The sequence below is a fragment of the Pipistrellus hanaki genome (genome assembly GCF_964339955.1).
Source record: "Pipistrellus hanaki genome assembly, chromosome: 14".
Lineage (NCBI taxonomy): Eukaryota > Metazoa > Chordata > Mammalia > Chiroptera > Vespertilionidae > Pipistrellus > Pipistrellus hanaki.
This window is the reverse complement of record NC_140516.1, coordinates 36936202-36959406: the sequence shown is the minus strand read 5'-3', so window position 1 is coordinate 36959406 and position 23205 is coordinate 36936202. Positions and strand designations below refer to the sequence as shown.

Sequence of the window (23205 nt, the reverse complement as noted above, 5' to 3'; positions counted from 1 at the left end):
GAGGGGGAACAATGGGGACATATGTAATAGTGTCAACAATAAAAAAATGTTATCTTTGTCTTAAAAATATTGGCATGTTCAAATGTGAATATAACACAATTTCTGGTCTCTAGGAGCTAGTTAATAGACAGTAATAACCTTTTATCCTTACTTTCAAGTCTCTGCTCTTTGAACTCTTAAATTTTTAAAATTAGTTCTTGTTAATTTTAAATTATCATTTTTATGTAATATACTAATGCCATTTCAAAGGTTTTTAATAACATCCCTTAAAACTATGCTTTATGTTTTCTATTTCAAAACTCCAAAACATGAATCTGAAAATAAAATAGCAGTCACACCTTTAAATTTCTAACTAATGACAAAGAATGCTATATTTAAAAGGGGTGGTGAGGGTTAATTCAATATTTCTTAGTATAACTATGAAAAGAAAATTTAAAATAACTCATATGTGACCATGGTCAACAAAGTCATTAGGTTTGCTTTTCTGTTTGGTCAAATAATTGTGTTGGATTAAAATAAAACATTTTTCTTTTTAAAGTACTTTCAAATAAATAAATTTGTGTAGTCATCCTAAGAGGTAGGCATCCAGGAATTATCCAAGGCCACCCATAACTTCAACTTTTACTTGCTTCTTTAAAAAAAAAAAAAACAAAACTAAGTTTTTACTGATTTCAGAGAGGAAGAGAGGAGAGAGAAATAGAAATATCAATGATGAGGGAGAATCATTGATCAGCTGCCTCCTGCACACCCCACATTGGAGATCGAGCCACAATCCGGGCATGTACCTTGACTGGGGTTTGAACCGTGACCTCCTGGTTCATAGATCAATGCTCAACCATTGAGCCACACTAGCTGGGATGACTTTCTTCTTTTTAAAAATTCTCAGAAGGTAATACAGGCTTTTTAACCCAGCTTGTTTTCTTGTTAAGTTTTGTAAAGACAAAATACAAAATTCTACTAATAAGTTTATAATGATATATTTCTCTGCAGAATCAGCCATAACAACACCCCATGCTGTAAAGGGAATCTGTAAAGTTATCTTGCTTGATAGGAATCAGAAATCCATACACATGCCAAGCCCAAACCCCTTATTTTGCATTTGTTCAAGGGGGGAATACTTGGATGGAAAGGCAATCCTATTGGTTGGGAAACACAACTACTGGTAATTAAAATTTCTGATTCCTTTACTGAGCAGTCCCATGACAATCAGTAGGAACTTATATGCACTAAAGAAAGACTTCAGCTGCTTTCAGCCTGAAAATTACCCATTTCCCAACCTTATGTTATTCCACAACACACCTGTGCACTGACCAGGACACACTGGAGAGTATACGGGAAGTACTGTGTCCAGCCTGCTTGCAGCCACATCAGAAACACACACCAGGTGTGACTGGAAAGTAATGAGGCTCACTCAGAAACAAAACATGGCAACTGGACCAAGAACAGGATTTATGCATCCAACTGAGGATTGTTCCTCAAAGTGGTCACTATGGAAAACATAAAATGTTGCCATTGCTCATAAGACTTTTAGAATATCTCCTTGAGAAAGGCCTTTAGAGACTATGATCTTATCAAGAAATTTATTCATTTCTTTATACTCACGTGTTGGTCTTTTAACCAAAACTTTGTGATTTATTATATAGATCTAGTGCTCAGAAGAGAGGCCTACACAGGTAGTAAATACCACCAGAGATACCATCATTGCCAAAACCCACCCATAAGAAGCATGAAAAGATGAGAAACTGATGGTGAAAGTCATCATTAAGCTACGTAGTGATTCTCCAGCACTTCGGCATTGATTTGAGTGCAGTGAAAGAAGTAAATTAATGAGCTCTCCTGCCTTGACCCCATGCTTCTAATTTCGACAAATTACTTTTTATTTCCCTTTCTCCAAGTCTTCCTCATTCCTGCCCAGCTCTGAGGCAGCTATCTTGTTTTTAACCCTCCTTTACTACCTTTTTCCCTTCCAGCTACAACTTTAGGAGTTATCTCCATTTCATTTGTGCCACACTTGGCCATATCTTCACTAAGGAAATAACAATCTTAAATGGCATTAAAAACTGCCTTACCTTGCACATAATATAAATGTTCTTGATTGGATACAACTTTAACTTGCTAATGGTATAGGAGTGCACTGGAAGGAGGTTGGCCAGTTTAGAATCTTTGTGTTCTGATGTTATGTTATCACTCTGACTTATCATCAGTACCATGGGAATATTAATACCTACTTTTCAGGATTGTTTTGTTCAGATTAAATATTAGAAATATATATGTAACATAAACATACATAATGACTAGAACATATCATATATATAATATGTGCTAGCTATTATTAAAAGTAAATGCTGAAAACAGGGAAAACCAAGATGGTGGCATAGGTACGTACCTAAACTGCTCTCTCGCACAATTTCAAAACTACAACTAAAAGAAAAAATGGACATCATCCAGAACCACAGGAGGCTGGCTGAGTGGAAATTCTACAACTAGAAGGAAAGAGAAAAGCACACTGAAACTCAGAGGAGCTGAAGGAAGCAGAGGTATTGAGAAGCACAAGTGGAGAGGTGGCTTTCTTAAGTGGGAGGGAGACAAAAGCTCCCGACTGCACAGAACTCCAGTTCTGGGCGAGATTCTGGGACCCAGATTCATACGGGATGAAGCTGGACTGTCAAGAAAGAGAAAAGCACACTGAGACTCAGAGGAACTGCAGAGGGCAGAGGTATCTAGGCGCATGCTCAGAGAGGGCAGGCAACTGAGAATGCTGCTGGCTTTCTCAAGTGGGAGGGAGACAAAAGCTCCTGACTGCTCTGAACTTCAGTTCCAGGTAAGACTCTGGGGACCCAGACTGATTTGGGGATAAACTGGACTGTCTGGCAATGGACAGAACTCAAGGACAGCTTTCTCTCAGAAGTGCTTAAGTGATTACCATGGGACACTGAGATACAGGGGTCTGTTAGGGTAGAGCAATGATGTCTGCTCTGCTCTGAGACTCCATCCCATCCAAGCTGAGCACAGAAGCTTTTGCAAGTCTTGTTTTTCATAAGGGTGTCTCCAGAACAGACGTTCTCCCAGTGTAGATACAGCTGATCCTCACAGCCAATTGGCTTGGAAGTCAATTCCTCACAGTGATACCAACAACAAGCAAGGCTTAACTAAAACAAGACGGTGCACACAGCCCACAAAGGGGTGCACCAAGAGTATCTACCTCAGGTAACTGGGAAAGCCAACCTACTGGGCCCCATTGGAATCTAGCATATAAAGCCACTCTATATCAACTCAGGGAAGCAGCAAAAATGTTGAGACAAAGAAACAGATCACAAATGAAAGAAATGGAGGAAAACAAACTACTGGATATAGAATTCAAAATCACTGTTACAAGGTTTTTCAAGAATTTCCTAGAAAAGGCCAATAAATTTAACGAGACCCTCGAGGATATGAAAAAGGACCAACTAGAAATTAAACATACACTGATTGAAATAAAAAATATTATACAGAGACCCAACAGCAGACTACAGGAATGCAAGAATCAAGTCAAAGATTTGAAATAAAAGAAGCAAAGAAAACTCAACTGGAAAAGTAAAAAGAAAAAAAAATCCAAAAAGTTGAAGATAGTGTAAGAAGCCTCTGGGACAACTTCAAGCGTACCAACATCAGAATTATGGGAGTGCCAGAAGAAGAGAGCAAGATATTGAAAACCTATTTGAAGAAATAATGACTGAAAACTTCCCCACATGGTGAAAGAAATAGACTTACAAGTCCAGGAAGTGCAGAGAACCCCAAACAAAAGGAATCCAAAGAGGACCACACCAAGACACATCATAATTCAAATGCTAAGAACAAAAGACAAAGAGAGAATATTAAAAGCAGCAAGAGAAAAAACAGTTAGTTACCTACAAGGGAGCACCCATATGACTGTCAAGCTGATTTCACAACAGAAACTATGCAGGCCAGACAGGAGTGGCAAGATATATACAAAGTGATGAATAGCAAGGACCTACAACCAAGATTACTCTATCAGGCAAAGTTATCATTCAGAATGGAAGGTCAGATGAAGGGCTTCACAGATAAGAAAAAGCTAAAGGAGTTCATCACCACCAGACCAGTATTAGATGAAATGCTGAAAGGTATTCTTTAAGAAGAGGAAGAAGAAGAAAAAGGTAAAGATAAAAACTATGAACAACAAATACGTATCTATCAACAAGTGAACTAAAAATCAAGTTAATTAAAAATCTGAGAAACAGAATAAACTGGTGAATATAATAGAATCAGGGGCATAGAAAGGGAGTGGACTGACAACTCTCAGGGGTAAAGTGTTATGGGGGTGTGGGAAGAGACTGGACAAAAATCATACACCTATGGATGAGGACAGTGTGGGGAGGTAAGGGCAGAGGGTGGGGCTAGAATTGGGTGGAGGGGAGCTATGGGGAGGAAAAAGAGAAACAGTGTAATAATCTGAACAATAAAGATTTATTAAATTTAAAATAAATAAAATGATGTCAAACAAGCAGAAGTAAATGCTGAAGTTCTCAAAGGCTATGTGACTTTCCCAAGGTCACGTGGCTGATTAATGTCTTGGTATGTTGAGTCTGTGATTACAGCTAATCCATAATATTCCTCTTTGCCTACGAAACTTTCCTGTGTACATGGAGAAAAACTTGACAAAGGTCTAAATTTTTTAATCTACTGTCTAGTTCTACGTCAATTTTTGTTGAATATATTGATACCATTTAAATAATTATCAAACCACATCAGACTATGAATAGTTTAATATCATAAATTCAAGTGTAGCCCCTGGTTCTAAAAGATAAGCAGTTCTAAATGCAGATTCTTACAGTTTGGAGACTGATCACTTCTTACACACTCATTTGTTGTTTTTTAAAAACATATTTTATTGACTTCAGAGAGGATGGGAGAGGGAGAGAGATAGAAATATCAATGAGAGAAAATCATTAATCAGCTGCCTCCTGCACGCCCCCTACTAGGGATGAAGCTCACAACCTGGGCCTGTGTCCTGACTGGGAATTGAAACATGACCTCCTGGTTCATAGATCATTGCTCAACCATTAGGCCACACTTGCTGGGCATAGTTGACTTTTCTTTTTCCCAATCATTTTTTCCTCTGCATTTTATGACTCAATTCATGATGCTATCCTCCTCTGAATTACTCAGGCTTACAAATTTGGACTAATCTCTGAAACCATATTTTCTTTGTCTTCTCCCCAGTCCAATCCGTTTTCAAGCCTTGTAGAGTCTCTCCTTTCTCTCTATTCTCTATTCCCACTGTCATCACCTTTGCCCAAGCTCATATTATCTTTCTCTTATAATATTGAAGAAGCTACCAACTGCTATCTCTGTTTTTAGTCTATCAACTTTCCCATCTATTTTCAATGTGCTGTCAGATTTATTCTCCCTTCATACTTTCATACTTCATGGCACATCTCTGCTCAGAACTTTTTAACATCTAAGGATAAAGTTCTAAGTCAATAGTTTGCTCTTTTAGACCTCCCATCTGTTCCTGCCTATTTCAACTTAGTTTTAACTTTTCTTCTTTACTCATTATATATAATTCAGCCAGCTGAACTCACTTTTCCTTGTAAATGGTTTTCTGCCCTATCCCAATAGTCAGAAAGTTATCTTAATTAAAGAATAATTTGTTTACTGGAATAAACAAGGGCATGAAAAAGTCAACTTGAGTTTAAGTTCACAAGCTGTAGGATCTTGGACAAATCACTGAAGTTCTCCAAGTTTCAGTGTCTTTATATGTAAAAAAAAAAAAAAAAAAAAAAAAAAAAAATGAAATCCAAATGAAGACTGTCATAATATTTAAATAATATATTTTTTAAATGTGACAGTATATTTTTAAGATGCTTTGTGAAGTATTTTTAAATGTTATTAGTTCCTCCCATATCTGATTCTCAGAGATGATCTTAAATGCCATGCTTGGAAATTTTAATTTACCACCATCACCTTTTCTTCCAACTGAAAGTAAGTCCTCCCTTTTTTTGAACCAAGTAGCACTTTCACTGTAATTTACTTGGGTTACTTTTAATGTATACCTTTTATTATAATTATTTATGTGTATGTTCTATCTCTTCTACTAAATTATAAGGATCCAGAGGACTGGGTTCCAGATCATTTCATCTTGTTATGCACTTTCTAGGACCTAGGATGGTATCTTGAACATTGTGGATGTTCTGTTATACTTAATAGATGAATTTGAATTAATGATTATAAAAATATTGCTCACTTGTTTATAACCCATCTCTTTTTCTAATCTTCATCTCATCTTTCAAGAATAGAGTGATGGTGATCTTTTTGGAAGGGTTTTATTCTGATAAGAGTTTAGAGCCTCATAACAAATATCAAATGCAGCAGCAGTGCTATGTGAGTTGACTTGCCCGACATCAGTAACATGAGAAAATGATCTCTCTTAACTTCTGCATTCAAATTGTCAGTCTTAATGTTGCATGGCTTTGGTTTGGCCTTTAATTTACAAAGTTTCTGTATTTTAATTATGTCTATATGAATGAAATGAGTATTCTTTATATGGCTCATTACCTACATTAGTAAAGGCATACTCTAGTAAAGTGTGAATAATTTTTTCTTGCCTATTTCTAGAACTGATGTATTATAGTTTTATTAACTTGTCTAGATAGTTTATGAATTTTAAATATATACTAGATCACAAATTTCTAAACTCTTATAGCTGGGTGAAGACTGTATATAGGATCCACAGATATGCCCCTTTGGCATTGTTAGGAGATCTCTGCTTCATAGGAAGTCAGCTAAGGGCTTAGGAAGCCAGTAAGGAATGTACACCTTCCCACAGTTTTAATAATTATTTAAACACCTAGATCTGTGCTAGTTGCTATGAGAAAATAAAAATGCATCAGACTGACTGCATATATAATTCTGTTTTCATAAAATTATGATGAAACTGAGAAATTCCTATTGCCTAGTGACATCATTGTCCTTGCAATGTCATAGCATAATGCATTACACATGTGTTTGTGGTGATGCTGGTCTAAAATCTGCACTGCCAGACATATAAAAGTACATACAATTATGCATACTACATAATACTTGATAATTATAATGAATGACTGTTACTGGTTTATTTATTTACTATACTATACTTTTTGTTATTGTTTTAGAGTGTGCTTATAAAAATATTTGCTGTAAAACAGTATGTTGTGTTACTCTAGAAGCAGCCTCACACATATCCTGTTTACCATGTCTCTTGATTGCATCATTTTCTCTTGAGCTTAATTTAATGGTGTCATTTTATAAATTTAGTCTAGCCTAAGTGTAAAGTGTCTGTAAAGTCTATAGTAATGTCTTAGGCCTTCAGATTTACTCACAACTCACTGATTCACACAGAGAAACTTCCAGTCCTGCAAACTCCAACCATGGTAGATACCCTTTACAGGTATATAATTTTTAAAAATCTCTTACACTGTATTTTACTGTACCTTTTCTATGTTTAAATATACAAATATCTACCATTGTGTTACAATTGTATTCAGTACAGTAACATGTTGTACAGGATATTAGCCTAGGAGCAATAGACTATATCATATAGGCCATAACATCTAGGTTTGTGTAAGTACATTCTATGATGCTTGTACAAGGACAAAGTCACCTAGCAATACATTTCTCAGAATGTATCCTCATTATTTTTTTTTAAATGTATTTTATTGATTTTTTACAGAAAGGAAGGGAGAGAGATAGAGAACTAGAAACATCGATGAGAGAGAAACATCGACCAGCTGCCTCTTTGCACACCCCCTACAGGGAATGTGCCCGCAACCAATGTACATGCCCTTGACCGAAACTGAACCTGGGATTTTTCAGGCCACAGACTGCTGCTCTACCACTGAGCCAAACCGGCTTTGGCTGTATCCTCATTATTAAGTAGTGTTTAACTGTATCCCATTTTAAAAAATGGTTTTATTTTTTTTTTAAATCTATCTTTGTTGTTGAAAGTATGACAGATGTCCCCTTTGTTTTTTTCTCTCATTGACCCCCTGCACTCCCTCCTGCACCCATCTCTCCAAGCCTTTGACCACTATTGTCTGTGTCCATGGATTATGCATATATGCATATAAGCTCCCCGGTTAATGTTCTTCCCCTACCCCCTCATCCCCACCTTCCCTCTGAATTTCATCAGTCTGCTCCATGGTTATATGTCTCTGGATATATTTTGTCCATCAGTTTATTTTGTTCATTAGATTCCACATATGAGTAAAATCATGTAATACTTGCCTTTCTCTGAATGGCTTATTTTGCTTAGCATAACACTCTCCAGGTCCATCCATGCAAAAATGGTTTTAGATTCTAAAAAAAGTATGAGAATCCATGATTAAAGAGTTACAGACACAAGAATTTGAGAGGCAGATAGCTAGCATCTAATCTTCTTTTAAATATGTAGTTTAAAAGTGTTTTTTTCAAGTATAACACATCCATCAGTATACATTATGGATAAGCATATATACTTTCCACTCATTCCTGTACTGGAAAGGCAGTGGTATGGAAATTTACCATTATTGATTTTAATTATTAATTCTGATATGGACTCTTTAAGACTTGATATGTTATTATAAAGTAAAAACCTTTATAAACCACTACTGAGGTCAAGACTTAAAACAGCTACCCCAAATCCCTCCAGTGTGCTTCATTTCAATTAACCCCTTCCTTCTCTCTGAAGTAACCAATATAGCAATCAATTTATTGTGTTTCTATATATTTTTATCACTCAATTGTGTATCCTGAACACTATAGTTTAGTCTTTCCCATTTAAAAAAAATTTCATGTTTTTGAAGTCTTTTCATTAAGTTCTTTCTTCGTTCTTTTCTTTTCTTAAAGTTTGCGTGTCTAAGAATCCAGGGCATTTGATCTATAGAGTTTTCAACAGTCTCAGTTGTGCTGATTACATACTTAAGACTCAGTTCAACATGTTCCTCTGTCCTCAGTATTTTCTCAAAATTTACAACTTAATCCAGAGGTTTGATCAGACTCAGGTTCGATCTCTTTGGCAAGACCAACAGTTCTCAAACATTTTAATTTCTTTAAAAATGTTTAAGGCCCCCCAAAAGTTTTTGTATATTTGAGTTATGTTTGTCAATATTTTTCATATTAGAAATTAGAACTGAGAAATTTAAAAATATTTATGTAATAATTTATTAAAATTAAACATTAATAAACCCATTACATGTTACCATAAATAACATTAACAAACCCATTACATGTTACCATAAGTAACATTTTAAATCATAAATACAAAATGAAAAAATGTCTACTGAGAAGAATGACATTGTTTTACTTTTTTATTTTGCAAATTCCTTTAATGTCTGGCTTAATAGAAGACAGCTGGATTATCATATCTGCTTTTTCATTCAATCTGTTGCATTATGTTGTTTTACCTGAAGTGCATGAAGAAAACCTGGCCTTACACACATTTGTAGTTGGAAATATAAGGACTTCACAGATGTCCTGAGAGGATTCCAGGGTCTTTAGATTATATGTAAGAATCTCTGGGCAAATCTATAGGCAATTTTGAGCTTTTTCATCAAGAGGGACATGATATCTGTTGATAGCAACTATTGTTGTTCAGTGCCCCCAAACCATTAAATCATTAGAGGTTACAAAAAATGGTGATATTCTTTGTTTTATTTTTAATTTATTGGTTGAAATCCTATATAATAAAGCCCTAATATGCAAATTGACTGAATGGAGGAATGGCCAGTCACTATGATGCACACTGACCTCCAGGGGGCAGACACTTAACGTAGGAGCTGCCCCCAAGGTGATCAGGGGGAGTGAAACTCAGTCAGAAGCTGGGCTCATGGCTGGTGAGCACAGCGGTGGTGGTTGGAGGGGGACTAAGCTGGCAGGCAGACATTCCCTGAGGGATCCTGAACTGCAATAGGGCACATGCTGGGCTGAGGGCAAATGTTGTGCACCGGGCCTCTAGTACTTTTATAAAAATCCGCTTACCACACTTACTGGTTACTCAGTAGAACAGTTAATATAGAAAAGGTAGGGTAAGTGACTCTTTTCTCTTATTTACCATTTTTAAGATAATTAAATTCTTGATCATCCTTCAAAGATGGCCAATTGGTTTTCAAAATCTCATTATAAATGACAAGTGCTAGCAAGGATGTGGAGAAAAGGGAGCCTTAGTACATTGCTGGTGGGAATCCAGACTGGTGCAGCAATTATGGAAAATAGTATAGAGTTTCCTCAAAATATTAAATATGGGACTGTCATTTGACCCAGTGATCCCACTTCTAGAAATTTATCCTAAGAAACCTGAAACACCTATCAGAAAGAATATATGCATCCCTATGTTCCTAGCAGCTCAATTTATAATAGCTAAGACTTGGAAACAGCCCAAGTACCCACCAGTAAATGAGTGGATTAAAAAAGCTGTGGGTAGCTTTTTATGAAGATGACGCTGAAAGCTAATAAGGAAATCCCTACTCTCCCGAAGCCAAAGCCAAGGCCAAGGCTTTGAAAGCAAAGAAAGCAGTGTTGAAAGGCGTCCATAGCCACACAAAAGAAGGTCAGCATGTCACCCAACTTCCAATGGCCAAAGACAGTAAGGTTCCAAAGGCAGCCTAAATATTTTCAAAAGAGCACACCCAGGAGAAACAAGCTTGACCACTATGCCATTATCAAATTACCCCTGACTACTGAGTCAGATGTGAAGAAGATAGAAGACAACAATACACTTGTGTTCATTGTGGATGTCAAGGCCAACAAGCACCAGATCAAACAGGCTGTGAAGAAGCTCTATGACATTGCTATGGCCAAGGTCAACACCCTAATCAGGCCTGATGGAGAGAAGAAAACATATGTTTGCCTGGCTCTTGACTATGATGCTTTGGATGTTGCCAACAAAATTGGGATCATCTAAGCTGATTCCAGCTGCCTAATTCTAAATATAAAAAATTTACACTGAAAAAAAAAAAGCTATGGTATATTTATACCATTAAATATTATGCAGCAGTGAAAAAAAGGATCTTTTGCCCTTAGGGACAGCATGGAGGGACCTGGAGAGTATTATGCTAAGTTAAATAAGCCAGTCAAAGAAAGACAAGTATCACATGATCTCAATCATATGTGGAATCTAATGAACAAAATAGATCCAGAGATATAGTAGCATGGAAGAGACTGTGGAATCCCATGGGAGGAGGGAAGGTGGGAAAGGGTGGGGCGTGAGTGGGAGGAGAACAAACAAATAACTTGAATGCATAAATGCATGATCCCATGGACACAGATAATAGGGTGGTGAAGGCCTTTGGTGGGGGGCAGGGGTGGGCAAGAAGAGGTCAATGGTGGAAAAAAGGGGATATATGTAATATTTCCAACAATAAAGATTAAAAAATATATCACTATAGATTAATGACATAAATATATTTTGTGTGTTCCAACCAATTGTAATTGTTATCCATTTTGAAGCTTATATTTCTCCATCTTAATTAGTTGGAGTCTCTTGAAATTGCCTCCTGAATACTGATCATGAGGAAGCTAAGACCAGTCATTTTTTCATAATCAACATCTCTGAAATAAGTGTTCCCTACGGTTTATTGGATGTCATTATTTATTATCAACTTTTTTCTTTCATATATATATATACAATTGGATAATATAATCAATAGCATCTTAGATTTGTTGGAAGTATCTTAACACAGTTAATATTAATTTCTTGCTTAAAGCCTCAGCATGTGAAGCAGTCCTTATCCATCTTGTATTATCTGAAGCATCAGCCTCTAAGCTTATTGTGGCAGGGTTATTTGAGGATTGTACCAGGTGCTTTAAAAATTTAGGCCCCAAAGAAGCTATCATTTCTACTCACATTCCTCATTGGCTGAATTTAATCACATAGTTGCAACTTTATTTTATTTATTTTTTTTTTACACAGAGAGGAATTGAGAGGACAGAGAGTTAGAAACGTCGATGAAAGAGAAACATCAACTAGCTGCCTCTTGCACACCCCCCACTGGGGATGCGCCCGCAACCAAGGTACATGGCCTTGACCAGAATCAAACCCGGGACCTTTCAGTCTGCAGGCCAACGCTCTATCCACTGAGCCAAACCGGTCCCAGCACATAGTTGTAACTTAATTGCAGGGGTGCCCCTGGGCCTAGGAAAAAGTGATATGATAAACACAGCAGTGCCTCTGTAACATTAGGTAACTTGCTTAACATCTGGGTCTCAGTTTTCTTATCTATAAAATGAGGATAATAACAAGACCTTCTTTATAGGGTTATGTTAAGGATTAAATAAATTAGTACATATAAAATAAAATATTTCATATAGTACCTGACATAAAATAAATGCTCAATAAATGGTAATTATTAATACCAATATTTTTCAATAGCAATGTCTTAAAACTAATGCCTAATATGTTCCAGAAGTCTGAAGCATGATTATTCCTTAAAAGGTAGTCTTAAGAATATGCTCAGGTTCAAGAAGCAGAGAAAGTTTTGACAGATATATCCATGCTCTAAATCAGTCCCCTAATGAAGCCATTTTAAAAAAATTCACCTTGAATTGTCAGGTCAAAGAATAAAGATCATCAAGAAGAAAACTAGTTAGTAGTCATGGCTTGGTTTTTGCTTCTTCCCTGAGGAATCTGGTTCCATTTTTGTCTCTCTGACAGTCTCATGGATTGTTAGGTGTTTGGAGAACTGTCTGTCTCTTAACTATTTGAGTATGCTTTAAAAAGGTTCCAGAAATTGCTGTTTGTTGATATATCAGAATAATCACAAAGAAGAGTATTAGTGAAACTGTAAAAGTAGGAACAAGATTTTATGCAATGGTGCCAGCTGTCATCTCACTTAGGAACACACATCATAGATTTCAGTGCTTTTCAGACATCTGCTCTCTTAGTCATATAAAACAGTCATTCTTTCAGCAAAAGTCCTGGCAAAAGAGCTCCATTATTTCAGGAATTACATTCCCAAGCCTGGTGCCTGTGTATCCATAGTTATGGGTATAGAGAGGTCCCATAATATTCCCTTGCAAAGTTAGCCTATGACTTAGTACTAGTACATATATTTTCTTACTCCATAGCTGAAATTCAAACTTCTTTCTACATTAGCTAAATATAAAGCCCTAGATCAATGGTATCTGGGCACCCTCTCTTCTAGTAATCTAAAATGAGTAGCCACAATCTAAATCCTTTCCCACATGGATCAGGACCACAAGTTTTCTCTAATCATCTGGTCAGATTCTTAGCTACCTCACCTAGACTTATAGAATCCTCCAAGCTGAACTCATTCCTCTTGACAATTATCTAAACTTTTAACTTTTTGAGATTGAACCCAGATCTTGCAGTTTATTTCAAGCTGTTTGTCAGCTTTCACTTGAACCTAGAAACCATTGTTGTCATTTGAACTCTTTACCATCTGACGATTGAAACCAGACCCCAAGCTGGTCTTCCAAGCTTTTTAATGACAAGAGATTGAATGCAGACCTCATTTCTGACATCCAAAACTCTTACCATTTGAGGATTAAATTCATTCCTAAATATTGTCCTCAGTCCCTGCCATTTGGGGACCAAACTTTGGGTCTTAGGACTTTTATCTAAGTTCTTTACAGTTTCTGGATTTAACCCATGCTGTTCATATGTTATCAAAGCATTATATCAATTGAAGACTAACTGCACACCACAAGGCGGACAGCCAAGCTCTTTAGCAGTTAGATATTGAACCCAGACCTCATGGAGGACTGTCTTCCAAGTTTTATGCCAGTTGGATTCCAAACCCAGTCTGTGGCCACCTTCCAACTGCTTATTGATGGGGGAGAAACAGAGCTCCCCAAACCACTTTAAACATTCTATCCCAAGGGATCAAACCTATCTGTGGTCATTATCCAACCTATTTACCAGCAGTGGATAGGACTTGGCTGTCAAAAAACAAGCAGAAAGATTGGTTGAAAGCTCTATTTATCTTTTTCAGCTGCTAAAGATCTTAAATAATATTAGTAACTCTGAGGAGCAGTACTGCTCAAAATCTGGTTTCTCACCACCTGCATGAGAACCACCTGATGCTGCTTATTGAAAAGGTAAAATATCTGGGCTCTATCCAAGTTCTGGCTCAGAATTCTTAGGCCTGTGACCATGGAATCTGCATTTTTAGAAAGCACTCTAGCTGATTTTCATGCACATTAAAAGTTGAGAACCACTGCCCTTGAGCAAGGTCTGCGTTATCTGTTGGAGAATAATCCCAGATCTCCCAGCTGCCATCCAGCTGCTCACCAGCTGGCTCTACAATGCAGGTTCTTACTAATATATTCTATCAGTACATTACTTTATTAGCTTGGATGTATAAGCCAATTTTTCCCTAACTGTTATTCAGTTGTGCTGGTTTATAGGATGGGACTCATTCCCTTGGTTCAATAAATATGGGAGGAGGGGAGTAAGTTGAGTTGTGGTATATAGCACAGCCAACTCTGCCACAGGGATTTCATTTCCCACTCAAACAGGACCACCAATATAGTACCTTGCCTTGGGGAAGCATACCATCAGCTCTGAATGCATGTTCCTTAACACCACACCATCTTGCAAATATAGAAAGGCCAGTATAGCTTCTTTGAAGGTAAAAACTGGTCCTCCCCCAGCTTCTCTGCAGCATTCAAGCTGGTCAAATTGACATAATAGGTGAGACTAAAACTTCTTGCCTACTCTAGTTGTCCCTGCTTTCTCAAAACACTATCCCTCCCCCTACACACACACACTTTCCATATAAAAATCAGAGTATTTACAAATGTACTGTTTTATAAAGAAATGCTGAGGGGTGGAGAATGAAAAACAAACAATCTAGATGTTAACATCTGGAGCAGACCAAATTAAGACATAAGAACTCATTACTGCAGCAATTACTTACTAAGTCTGGGAAACTTAAACCTAATCTGGGTTGAAATTTTTCAAGCATGCCTTAATATAAAAATAAGTTGGGAAAAATCTGCATGGACTATTGTGACTCAAATTGAATTTTATGTCCACTATTGAAAATGCATGGCCCTGATTTCCTGTCGATTCTGAGAGGAGAATCATGCTCTTTAGGGCTAAAATGTGTATTTGCTTTTAACTAAGGATGATAAATTAAAGAATATTTTAAACCATCAAGTCTTATGGCTCTTTATTTTTTAAACTTTTTGGTTAAAGTGAAAAATTTTCATAATGTTAGAAGTTTTGTTAATAAGCCTTGCTTGTGTCTACATGAACATTTTTACTATAGTGTTAGATTTAGGAAGTATCAAGGATAATTTTTGTAAATCCTTCTACCTTTTCTTATTCCTTTATCCTGGAGGTTCAGGACTGTCATTGAACTTACTATTTTCAGACTAAAGCCTTTTGTTTCTGAATCATAGATGTCTTTTGCCCATTAAATAGAGGAAAGCATACTCTTGAGAATAGTGAGAGGTAAAAATAGTTTCTTCATTAAATCCTGTTTCTTACCCTGATTTTTTTTCTTCATCTTTCCCCTCCTCCTCTTAATCACCCCTTTCCTCCTCCCCTTCTCCATTACACTTACTATTGTTTTCTGTCCTCCACAACTAGAATGTAATTTCTATTAGGAGGGGAATTGAATCTACCTCATTCACTAGTTCCCTCTATACCTGGAACATAGTGGATAATATTTATTGACTAGCTGAAATTAAATAAATGAATGAATGAGAACAGCCAGAAACAAATAACTTTAAAATTCCCAGTGATATTGGAGAATACTGGAGTGGTAAAATTTTCACAATTCAAGGTAGTGTTGAAAATCACTTTGAAAATGCAATCCAAGCCTTTATGAGAATATGTCAAAATTCGAAAAGAGGATAGGATAATATAGTATCAATAATCTGTATCAAGAATCTGATGATTATGAGTTCTAGTTAAGGTTCTAACACTTAGAAGCTTTGTTACTTTATTCCAAATTATTTATTCTTTCCATGCTTCAGCATCCTTGAAAATTCACTCTTCCTACCTTTCAAGATTGTAGTCATCCAATAAGAAAATACATATGAATATTTTTGAAAACTACAAAGCTTTATGCAAAGAGGAAGCAGTGTGTATTAGTATATATACATAAATATGTATAAATATATACAATATGCTTAGAGAGAGAAGGGGGGAGAAAAAGAGAGAATTTTAAGAAATTGGTTCTCACAATTGTGGAAGATGGCAACTCTGTAACTTGTAGGATAGGCTGGCAGGCTAAAGACCTATGGAAGAGTTCCAGTTCAAGTCCAAAGGCAACCACTGGCAGAATCTCCTTTCCCTTAGGGAGTTTAGTCTTTTTTTCCTTTTAAGGCCTTCAACTCATTGGATGAGGCCCACCTAGAGTATAGAGAGTAATCTGTTTTACTCAAAGTCTACTGATTTAAATGTCAATCTCATCTAAAAAATATTTTCAGAGAAACATCTAGAATAATGTTTGACTTAATATCTGGGTACCATAACCTAGCAAAGTTGACACATAAAATTAATCACTACAGGGGTGGGGGGAGAGATAGATTCCTTGGTGGCACCACATCCCCAACAGTCTTAAAGCAGCTTTTAATTATTAACTTTTGCCACATAATAAAATATATAATTCATTCAACCTTTCATTTCTGTCTTTCAGCTACCATACTTATACAACCATTATTGTTTTACCTTGGTAACCACATAAAAGCTGCTCTTATCTAAGCATCTTTTTTTTTTTTCTGTTGAAGGCTATTATAGTTATATATTGCTATATAATAATAGACCATTCCCAAAACTAGTGGTTTACTACAATAATTATTTCAAGTTTTCAGTTTGGCAAGCGATTGCTCATCTCTGCTGCATGTGGTATCAGCCAACTGGGCAGCTTATCCTGGGGGCTGGTGGATCCACTTCCAATATTGCTGACTCACGTAGCCAGTAGTTGGAGCTTGTACAATGCCTGCTGGAGCCGAGGGCTAGGGGTCTCAGTTCCTCTCCACATGGATCGTTCCATGGCATGATGGCTGCTGGTATCAAGAGTGAGCTAAAAAGAGAGGAAGTGGAAACTGCCAGTTTCCTAAGAGACCTGGTCCTAAAAACTGATGCATACAGAGTCCAGATTCAAGGACAGAAGACATGGATTCTATCTTTCAATGGGAGAAGTGTCAAAGAAGTTGTGGCCAACTTTTAAATCTGCTACAAAGATACTTCCATGAATCTCATTGTTAGGGCTTGTCTTTACCCTCTTTTCAGAGTTGTTATTTTAAATTAAAGAAAATTTTAAGTGTAGTAAACGAATATTAAAAATAGGGTCAGTTTTCTTTCTTCTACACAATACAGACTTAAGAGTTTTCTCATGTACTCATTCAACTGATATTTACTGAGCATCTACTATGTATTTGGCACTATTCTAAACCTTTGGAACACAATGCTGTACAACAGAGACAAAGTCTTTTCATCCTTTGGCACATACATTTTAGTGGGGAAACAAATATATGATAATCTAATGATTTTAGATACTATTCACAGAATCTAACTGCAATTATGCGATGAAATTACTAAAAAAAAATAAACTTTCAACTGTAAGTAACAGCTGCAATTAATTAAGAGTAATTTAAATAATGAGTCTGGAAGTAGGGTGGTTCTGTCTGGCTAATTTAGTGGTCAGATACATCATCAAGAACCCAGGTGCTTTCCATCTGCAGCTGTTCTGGCATCACATGCGTTTATGACTATGCCCCATGACAAAGAGATAAAAAGTAGGGATGTGTATATATAGAATTTCTCTCTTTTCCATTCTCATAAGTAAGGGACATTTTCCCAGAAGTAGGTTTCCTTCATGTCTTATTGGCCAGAGTTGTGTCACATGCTCATGCTTAAACAAATCTGTAATGAGACCACCATAACTGACTTAGACAGTAGGATTCATCTCCTGGGGATGGCATCTATCTCCCCACAAGCACTGTCTGCTTAAAGGAAGGGTAAATAAAATTGAGAGTTTTGTTAACAAAAAAGAAGAGGGAACAGGATTTAATGTCAGTGACTAAATTTTAGTCTAGGAGGTTAGCAAAGACCTTTTTGAATAGATGACATTGAAGCTGAAATCTGAATGACAGGAAGGATCCAGCCTTGTTTGAGGAAAAGGAAACTCTTAAGGAACTATGTAATTGGCCTTTTAGTAATTCTCCAGCCTTTTCTCAAATAATTACGTACATACCCATTTCAGCCTTTACTTATGTATGTTCTCCTCTCTTTCGTCATAGTAGTACCTATTTTTTTCTTTAGGAAAGTTCAGCTCAGACATTGCTAAAGATTTCAAGAAAACCTTCTTTGCCTCTTCTACCTCACATACATCCAAACATTGGATCAAACCTTCTTTGATTGATAAACTATAAAGAAACATGCTTTTTTTTTTTTTTTTTTGGTAAGATATGTGTATCTCTATTCTGTTGTAATTATTATAGCTGAGATTTTCAGTATGATAACTTGAGTAGTATATGGGATTTGCACTGTACCTTTGGAAATAAGAACACACACACACACACATTATATCAATTTTTCTCAATATCAGATTTCTAATATAATATTGTGGCACAGTGCCTCACACATAGTAGGTGTTCCATAATTTTTGTTGAATGAATAAAAGGGAGGGAGGTATGGAGAAAATTCCTAACCTTAAGAAAAATATAGGTTACTAAGGAAGATAGAGAAATAAGCCAATAATTCAATGCAGCTGCAAGGGCTGTACTAAAGTAAAATAAAGGATTTTAAGAGCAAAGCCAGCAACGATTAACTCAATAAAGTACCCTTCTTTCATGCATCTGCCCCTTAGGTCCTGACTATCTTGGTAACTCTCCATTGTCTTCTAACTGATTTTTAAAATTCAGTTTTTCTAGCAAAAGGAAGGTGATCTTACATAGCATAAATCTTCATAACCAAGAATGGACATCTCAGAGTTATTTTAAAATTTATTGGCCACAAATGTATAACATAATAAAAAGTTATGTCAATGATAAACAGGAAGGGCAGAGACAACATTAAGAAACAATAAATAACGGCTATTTTACTGTCTGGCTTTCCTATTGCTAAAGAAAATTGTTTATTATAGTTAAATAAATTTTTGCTGCTTCTCACAATGGAGCATCATAACACATAGAGTTGCCCAAATGAAAAGCAGGCTATACATTTCAGTTTGGTATATCTGCCATTAATGTGTTCCTTAATTGGTTGTTTTCTCTGTTTCTGGTAATTTACTAAGTGTGGCCTTTCCCTTTGGTCATTCTTGAATAGACTGTTAGCATAATCAAGTCATGGCTTCTAAATTTGATGAAAATCCATATGGTTATTTTTACTTGACATGGAACAAAATAATAAATAGACAATTATGCTTATATGGATTGGATCTGTACAATAATATTGATAGGACTAATAAGTGCACTAAGCAAATTTGTAGGCTACAAAATCAATTATATTTCTACATGCTTGCCACAAACCACTGGAAAATAAAAAAAAATTTAAAAACTATTTTTAACAGCATCAAAAATAAAAAAGTACTTAGTGATAAATTTGAAAATTGGATCTGTGAAAATTTACATAAAACACTTTATTTAACATGCGCGAGGCCTTTCGGGTTACACAAACTCAAACCCTGGCTTCACTAATTACTAGCAGGGAAAATGTAGACAAGAATGTAGATTCTTTAAACTTCCGTTTCCCCCCTTTTTTTGAAATTAGAATAGTAAAATTTACCTTAAGTGTTGAAATGAGTTCATATACAAAATACATAGCAGGTGCTCTTTCTCTTTGCATAACAATGTAATTTCTCTACCTCTGAATTTAAAATTTCATTTCCAACATGGTTAATTTGGTTATTTTTACTTCTTGATTGATTAAAAAAACATATTAAAATAAAAATATCATTAAAATGAACATAACCATTTATTATCAATTAATTCACAAAACAAAGGCCAGGAAACTGATCTATGGAAAGTGCAACCTTACAAATGGCTGATAACAACAAATAATGTTATTTATGGGGAGATAATAATTATAACTCACAAGATAAAGGGTTTTCTACTTTAATAACAATGAATAATACAATTAATTTAATTATTTTAGGGCATTTATTACTCCTTGAGAGAAATGATACTTTTTTTTTTATATCTTTAACTCTGTTGACTCATAGAGCACCAGCTTAATGCAAAAGCATATTATTGTATCATTATATCCCAAAATGCCTAATGTATTTTTAGTTAGCAGTCATTTTTCAGGAAAGCTGATTATGGGGTCTACCAAAAAACATTTTTAAACATTGATTTCAGAGAGGAAGGAGAGAGAGAGAAACAACAATGATGAGAGAGAATAATTGACTGGCTGCCTCTTGTGAGCCCACACTGGGAATTGAGCTCAAAACCCAGGCATATGTCCTGACTGGGAATTGAACCCATGACCTCCTGGTTTATAGGTTGAAACTCAACTGCTGAACCACACCAGGTGGGATACCAAGCAACATGTTAAATGATATATGTGGCTTGTATGATATTTGCTTTCCTGGAAAATGCTTCTTTATAGAGCTCAGAAGAGACTAGTATTTCTCAACTATGGTTCATGGACAACCTGCATCAGACTCACCTGGAGTGCTTGTTAGATTCCAGCCGAAACCGGTTTGGCTCAGTAGATATACCGTTGGTCTGCGGACGGGAAGGTCCCAGGTTCAATTCTGGTCGGGGGTATGTATTATACATTGGTTGCAGGCACATCCCCGGTAGGGAGCGTGCAGGAGGCACCTGGTCCATGTTTCTCATCAATGTTTCTAGTTCTCTATCCATTTCCCTTCCTCTCTGTAAAAAATCAATTTTATATATATATATATATATATATATATATATATATATATATATATATATATATATATATATATTTTAAAAAACGGCAGATTCCTGCCCTTACCAGTTTGGCTCAGTGGATAAAGCATCAGCCTGCAGACTCAAGGGTCCCAGGTTTGATTCCGGTCAAGGGCATGTATCTTGGTTGTGGGCACATATCCAGTGTGTGTGTGGGAGGCAGCTGATTGATGTTTCTCTCTCATTGATGTTTCTAACTCTCTATCTTTCTCCCTTCCCCTCTGTAAAAAAATCAATAAAAATATATTTAATAAAAAAAGGCAGATTCCTGACACTAGTACATGAATCTCAGAGGGTGGGTCTCAGATATCTGTATTTTTAATATGTGTTCCACAGGTGATTCCTGTGCACAATAAAGTTTGAGAATTCCTAGAGAAGTCCTTTGTTCTCATCTTTTCCATTTCCAAATCATAGGAATTAGGACAACGCATGTCAATTGGAAATATTGCCAGATAATCTATGGGTAACCATATCCTCCCTGAATTAACACAATAATTGATAAGATAAGCAGACAGTTATGAAAGACCTGACAACAGATTCACACAACAGAAATTGTAAAATATTTTAAATAGACTAAATATGAAAATACACTACATTAAATAAACACACTATGACCCCTATCTTCAGGAAATTTTCATTCCAGCAGCAAAATAGATATTAAATTGCTTTTTATGAAACTTTGTAATTACAATTGTGAAAAGTGTTTTTGAAGAAGTAGGACATACTGTGGGAGATGACTGGGAGATTTAACCAAGGCTACAAGTCTTCCTTGACAAAATAGGATCAGAACTGAGGTAAGAGAATATAAAAAGAGAGGTCTTGACAGAGGGAACTGCGTATGGGCAGGTTCTGGAGATGGTGAGAAGCCAATGTATATTAAGTAAAGAAGCAAGAAATTCAAAAGGCTGGTAGAGAGGAATGCCAGGACTATGTTATGCAATAGTCTTTCATCTTAAGAGTAATGGGAAGCCATTGAAGAGTTTATAACAGAGTTGGTAAAAGGAGGCTGCATCCATCTATCTCTGCTTTCATGCATCACAGCTATATTTTAAAGACCTAATAGGAATACTATACTAAACTGATTGCTGAGAATTCAACAATAAAGAAGTCAGACATAGATTTATGATGAAGCTAATGAAGTTTAGATTTTAGGACTCGCCATTTGCACAGGCCCTTATGAGTCATAGTATGGGGAAGGCAAGCCAGGTTGCAATCAGTACACATTTCTAGTAAATTGTCTAAAGAAGTTTCAGAAGAGAGGAATCTTAATTTTTAAAGCTTCATTAATCTGTTGTGATTTCTTTTTTTCTTTATAAATAAGTATAATGTTTATACACAATTTTGTATTTATACTTTATATTGGAGGCCTGGTGCATGAATTCGTACACCAGTGGTGTCCCTCAGCCTGGCATGCAGGATTGTGCTGAAACCAGCTCTCTGTCATCTCCCAAGAAGTCCCAGATTGTGAGAGGGTGCAGGCCAGGCTAAGGGACTGGCTAAGGAAGGGACCGTGGGAGGGTTCCAGGGTGTGTCCAGACCATCTTGCTCCGCCTGATCTGCTGGACCCTACCAGCAAGCTAACCTACTGGTCAGAGTGTCTGCTCCCTGGTGGTCAGTGCACATCATAGTGATAGTCAACCAGTCAACTGCCTTATGGTGATCAGTGCACGTCATAGCAAGCGGTTGAGTGGCCTTAGCATATTATGCTTTGATTGGTTGAATAGTCAACTGGTCACTGGATGACCAGACATTTAGCATATTAGGCTTTTATTTTATAGGATTCTTTTATTAAAGAAGGCTCCCTAAGTTATATTAGTTTCAGGACTTCCAAAATCCAGATCCACTCCTGGTTGCAGTCCTCTTACAGTCTTAATAGGATAGGCAGATAGGTAAACATTTTCAGCATAATATGACAAGTGCTATGATAGAGGAAGGCACCAGACCCAGACATGGTGGGAGGTAGTGAAAGGCAAGGAAACTACGATAGTACCTGAAGGTTATAGAAATTAGTAGATAAAAAAGCAAGGAAAGGTGCAGATTCTGTAGTACAAATAGGGGACTAGTAGGAATGTCTTTGGGTCAAGCAGAAAATTAGTGGCTACTGGTTGCCATGGAAACACAAATTGACTCTGATTATGCTTTTGAAGAAAATCATAATTTGGACCAGCGTTTCTGGTCTGAAAATCTTTTATGGTTTTCTTACATCTGTTCTGCCTATTACAAGAAAAGAACAAAGAATTACCTAAAACATTGCCAGGATGTAACAGAAGGCAGCCCCAGATAAGGTAGGAAAAGTCGTTAAAGTTAATGCCTTGAGAGAGTAATAGGTCAGATAAA

At 36.4% G+C, this 23205-nt stretch overlaps 1 protein-coding gene and 1 pseudogene across 5 annotated transcripts in view; both read left to right on the top strand.

Annotated features, from left to right (window-relative positions):
• The window catches only part of HPSE2 (heparanase 2 (inactive)), a 438368-nt gene that overhangs the window by 191650 nt on the left and 223513 nt on the right, over positions 1–23205 (top strand). The gene's annotated exons all lie outside the window — the stretch shown is intronic.
• LOC311632515 (large ribosomal subunit protein uL23-like) lies at positions 10448–10970 on the top strand (annotated as a pseudogene). The gene has a single exon. The product of its transcript is annotated as a large ribosomal subunit protein uL23-like (transcript).